The sequence below is a fragment of the Volvox carteri genome, assembly GCF_000143455.1.
Source record: "Volvox carteri f. nagariensis unplaced genomic scaffold VOLCAscaffold_37, whole genome shotgun sequence".
NCBI lineage: Eukaryota > Viridiplantae > Chlorophyta > Chlorophyceae > Chlamydomonadales > Volvocaceae > Volvox > Volvox carteri.
In genome coordinates this window covers 386833-392832 of record NW_003307580.1, presented here as the reverse complement: position 1 = coordinate 392832, position 6000 = coordinate 386833, and positions in this window count along the sequence as shown.

Below are 6000 nucleotides of genomic sequence, written 5' to 3'. Positions count from 1 at the left end.
GTAGGTATGTATGTATGTATGTATGTATGTATGTATGTATGTATGTATGTATGTATGTATGTATGTATGTATGTATGTATGTATGTATGTATGTATGTATGTATGTATGTATGTATGTATGTATGTATGTATGTATGTATGTATGTATGTATGTATGTATGTATGTATGTATGTATGTATGTATGTATGTATGTATGTATGTATGTATGTATGTATGTATGTATGTATGTATGTATGTATGTATGTATGTATGTATGTATGTATGTATGTATGTATGTATGTATGTATGTATGTATGTATGTATGTATGTATGTATGTATGTATGTATGTTGTTACAGGGTGGTTAAGCTTCAGCAGCGGCCCCCTTTCCCGAGGCAGTTCCCTGATCTCCCCTGCGAGAGGGGCACCCTAATCCATTCACCCCATCCAACTTCAGAGTGTATTCGTTGGGTTCAGCAACCCACCACCAGCATCCAACCAAATCTAGCGGATCAACGGTGCATCAACTTAGTTCCTGGTCAGCTCGCAAGTTGATATAATCACGTCCTACACCGGCCACAAGATGGGGCCCACCTCCCAACTCAACACTCCTCAAACACCCGAGGAGTCGGCAGGCGGAATTTAACCCGGACACTCCGGGAGCAGAAGTCAGGCCTTAACCTCTCCCAGCCGCCTGCCTATAATATATGCAGCACTGTCAACCCCATTCACTCATCAGTGACGGCCTGTCCTCTACTTGCTTCCTGTAATGCTTTGGTTGCTTGTGCACATTTGCTGTACCTTGTGACTGGCAGACAAGGCGGTCCTCCGCTTCCTCCTCAGCGGCAACACAAGCTTTTGGAGCCAGCCGGAAGTAGCCACCCGCATAGGCTTCGGCACCGCACCCTGGCGCTGCATTAGCAACTGCCGGACGGACATCGACAGCAAATGTGCTAGCAGCAACAGCCTATGCAACATGGCAACAACCTGCTCACCAGGAGGTGCGTCCTTGGTGTGTGCACGGCCACTAGAATCCTGACACAGGTATGGTTCATGTGATTACAGGTTCGGTGTTCACATGAGCGCTTCGTTTAGGGGGTATGATTGCTTGCTTGCCTGCCTCACTTGCGCTTATCCGATCGGTTATCGATAATGTCCCCCACCTGCAAGGATGTTGCTTTCAACCACGCATGTGCATCGCGCAAAATGGCGCTTCATTGGGTCCAGTGAAGCGCCATTTTGCTGCGTGCTGCTGCAGGCCTAGAGCGATTCCGCAAGGGGCCATGGACTGTCAACAGAGCCATTCTTGTGGTGCCGAGCGAGGACGTTGACATCTGTTCCTGCTCACCTTGGCTCAGCCCAACTGAGTTCATTGTTCCTAGACCAACAGGCTTGTTGGTCTCCCAGACCTCCGCGAGGAAACCAGCCACGGCTGTAGGGGGCCCTTCCGCCATAATGATACGGATTTCGGGCCATCATCGTCCCCCACGCATTTAACTCGAAGGATCTTGCAGGTTAGGCATTCACAAAAGACATGCAGCTCATCCTCAACCGCTCTGCAGTCACAAGGCCTATGGGTACATGCATCACACTCACAGCCATGAGGCCTATTAACTTCTAGTTCCCAACAACCTGTAGTAGCTGGCCGCTGGAAAGGCCTCTCGAGATGCTGCTGGTCGCTCTACGCGCGTATTGTAGAGCCGTACTGTGTACCAGCTACTACACAACATAATCTGAAACGCATGAGCACTTGGTGCAATGGCCTAGACAACACAGCCCATGTATGAGCGAGCCACGCCAGCCGTGTCCTTACAAGGAGATGCTCTTATCCGGTTCAGGTATCGGTGGGCCTAAATCCCGGTGGCTCCCATAGTGAAACCGTGTCACAAGGGTGTTATCACGCATCCACCTCTCATCAAGCTTCTTAGGGAACTCTTTTAGAATATCACTAAGGGGCACTTTTGAACGGTAGCATAATCAGCAACCAAATTCTCGCTCTGTAGTAAGGTAAGGGCAGTAAGGTACTGCTGGCTAGGAAGGCAAGGACCTTTCCTTACCCACAATAAGCGACGATACCCTGAACCACCAGCCAAAGGTCTGACACGAACGCTCGGTGGTACATTGCCCCGGGCCTCTTTATCATGGAATTCCAAAACGTAAGAACAAGGTTACCCTAACGGAACTGCATTGGCCTCTTGAGATAGCTCACGGTACAGAGGTCTGTACTACAGACACGTCATGGGGATATTTCGCGTACCTACCACAGATTGCATGATGCACGCTATTTCCCGACCACATCGTTGGCATCGACCCGCAGGCAAGCAGTTACCCATGCATCGGCTAGGTTATGTGCCTGGCTGCTGGCCCCTGCGTCTGCACATAGCACCGCCAGGTCATATACTGGCAAGGTTTGAATTCCTCTTCGAGGACGCGATAGGGGTAAGTGCAACACTAGGGCTTTTGTTAAAAGGATAATATAATGATTTGAGTACCAAGCCGGGAGAAGTGTCACATAGTAACGCTATGGAAGGGAGATGCCTGAAGGTGTACAACAAGCTTTGCAACAGCCCAATACCTGAACATTGCGTTCCCACGGTCCCACCCATGCTGAATGGCTAATCCATTAGCAAGGAATGGCCAAGGCCTGAAATCTACTGGGGACCAGTACCAGTAGTAATCCTCATCACTCATGCAAATCAGTCCGTATGTATATAGATGGACACATGCACGTCGATGAGATGCGCCGTTTTGATATGCTCGTAGCAGGTGTTCATTCTTTCTCCATCTCGTACGTCCTTCATTTCCCCGCCAGGGAAATGAGCATTCTCTGTATTTATAATAAATTCGCTCTTCCCCCTTGGTGCACTTTCTTTTCCTTGCAGCAAGGAGAGAAGCAGGTGGGCCGGGAGACGAAGATGATCCTCAGTGTTGGGCCGGCGAACCTGACGCACAAGACACTTTGCGCGGTCACCTTTGGTCTCCTCGGCCTGAAAGCAACCAGCGTGCTGCAGATGGCGTTGCTCCTCCTGCTGCAAGGCTCCATGGTCCTCTACTTGGCGACATGGCGGCCGTACTTAGAATGGCAGCTGCAGGTAGAGGAGCTGCTATGCCACGCGACAATGGTTATCATTGTCACCTGTGCTGTTTGGCTGATGGAGTCTGCACCGGAAACGCAAAGCCCTGTGTCGTACCTGATCATGGTGTCACCAAACGAAAAACGAAAACGTAAACGAAACGAAACGAAACGAATCGAAACGAGTGTCTCGTTCGTTGAGAGGCTGCTAAACGATGCCGTACTGAAACGCTAAACGATTGCTTACATTCGTTTGGGATGACCGGCGCTAAGCTTTTGACCATGGACATGCTTGTTGACCCGCTCGCCTCGCCTCAAACACGCACGCCAGTTTGCAACTATGCTTCATGCTGTTACCACGGATACGTAATATCTCTTCGTAGGTAGAAGAACGCTAGGCAATGTACTAGATGGACCTAATGGAGTGTTCACTTAGTCTATCGCGGGCGGCTTTAGCACCTTTCCTACTTGCATAAAAGCTTCATATATCAATACCACTTCGTTGTTCTAAACAAGTGAACGCCTGACCTAGCTTATACTTTGAACTCGCCTGACCTAGCTTATACTTTAAACTGCTCAGACGTGCGCTTCTTCGCATCCTCGACCTTCTTCTCATCGTCCAGACGCCTCATGTGGTCGATGGCTTCTCGAGTGGCGCCCTTGCACTTGCCGGCACCTCGCTCCGACAGGCCGAGGATGTGTCCCCGAATCCTAGTTGCGCTCCCAAAGAACTTATGATGGCACATAGTACACTCCAGGTGCTTATTGGCTTTGCTTGCGTCCAAGACCTTCACATACTCGAACTCCGGTCCCAATGGATGCTGATTGCTGGGCCCAGCCCCCGACATGGATGCTGCCTAACGCCCTCGGACACCACTGGAAATGATAGAGCTATGTGTAAAAACATCAAAACCATCAAGATATTAACGATTAGCGTACGTTTCCGTATCGTCGTTTAGAGGGTCGTTTAGGGGTCGTTTTGACGAAAATCTGTTCGTTTACGTTTTAAACGCGTTTATACGACCGGCTATGTTCGTTTGGTGACACCATGTACCTGATGTTATGTAAGTGTAGATAGAGGGGGTCGTCGGGAAGTGGCTGGTTCTGCTGCTGGTCCGGCACATCCAGCATGTTTTTGTACCTATTTGTACCTTACTTGTCATGCATGTGATACGTGGCATTGATGACTATTTGTTAAAATGTCGACGCAGGAGCAAACAGCCACAGCCGTGCATCGAAACTCATCGAAACCCATTGAATCGGGTGCTTAACTCCAATAATAGCTCGGTTCGGTGTTGAAGCCCCAACGATAGTAGGATATGCAAGGACAAATGATTTCCACATGTGACCTTTATTTTTGCATTGCAAGCTTCACCTATGCGCTTGTACGACCAGACGAGCCAAGAGCACACACCACGACACCACTACGTATGCGTGCTACTCCCTCTCACCTAACATTTTTTGCGGTTTCCCCTGCAGCATGCTTTTTCCTCGTCAAGGTCCTCGCTCTGCTCACCAGCTTACGAAGCATGTGGACAATGGTTCACATCTTCAAGGCGTGCTGCTGCAACCGTATGTTTAGACTTGCAAGGTATGGCTTGATAAGCTTAAGGGTCAACCACAATGGTGATCCAATTGCTGAGACAAGCCCAGACAACCGCGCACCTGCTGAACATGCTCCTGACAACAACCGCACTCCTGGCATGGGTCCACATGGGCCCACGCGTTCCGTAAGCCCTATTCAAGAGCACCGTGCAAGCTGGATGTCATAGTCGAAGTAGTGGAGGAGCCCGTGGAGAACGATCAAGGGCCATCAGTGATGCAGGAGGGGGCCACAGCCGCGGTAATCCCAGCCCAGACCAAAACTGCTGGACTAGGCCAGGAGCGTGTACAGTGTTAAACCTAAACAGCATGCTAAAATATATAAGGAGATAGCTTGGTTGCAGTGAGTCGAGCTAGCATAGCGCTAATATATGGCTGGTTGCTGGTTGCGCAAATTGTGTGTCACATTATGTTGCTCCTTTCCATTAGTACATTCACAAACTGCAAATAGGCTAGCATGATGCGGCGTGGTGCAGTAGGGCATGCGGTGGAGGCTCATGCGGGTCTTGCTACAAGGCTGCCACATGTATGTAGAGAGGTATCAGTGCGGTACATTGTTATGTGAAAAGCGCAGGTGCAGATACTTGGACAGCTAAACATTTACTGCTTTCTAGCTAACATAGACCACCTATGACATTGATAACCACTGTGGAGGGAACTCCTCGCAGGTAGCGGCTGCACGTGGGCGTGATGAGATTCTTTGTCAATGGCCATTGACAAAACAGAGAGAGCAACTCTGGGTTGGAGCTGGCGGCGAACAGGGCCCTACATACGTTTCTTTTGCATGCACGTATGGTGTGGCATATATAGTGTAGCATGCATGGTATAGCATGATGTCGCCAGCATGCATGCATGCATGGACTTACGTAATACTTACGGTAATGCGGGCTATGCGAAGCTTGAGCCGGGTTAGCTAAGGCGTAGGGCCTTACGGCCGTTTTAAGTGGTACGACTTGAGGCCGGCGATCCGTGTCCTCAGGATCGTCTTTTGCATAAATAGCGCGTGTTGCAGGTTTTCTGTATCTTGTTTTTGTTGTTCGGTGCGGCCTTTTCATCGATCAGGCCGTAAGAGCACAGCCAATATCTGTAACAGAAATGGCAATGGCAATAGACTCGTAGCAGGAGCTAATAAGTAGGTCAGCTTCTCGGGTCCGGATTGATTACATAATGCATGGATCACCACTCTCTTGCTTGTGCACTAGCGTAATTATCAGCATGCGTGCAGAGTAACGTTTTTGAGTAGTGAACTAGCGTGCGCTAGCTAGCATGGCTGCAATGACGCACGCAGCAGTCCCCGAGTCCGCTCGAGTGCTGAGCTCACCATTGCATCAGCGGAGCACCGTGTT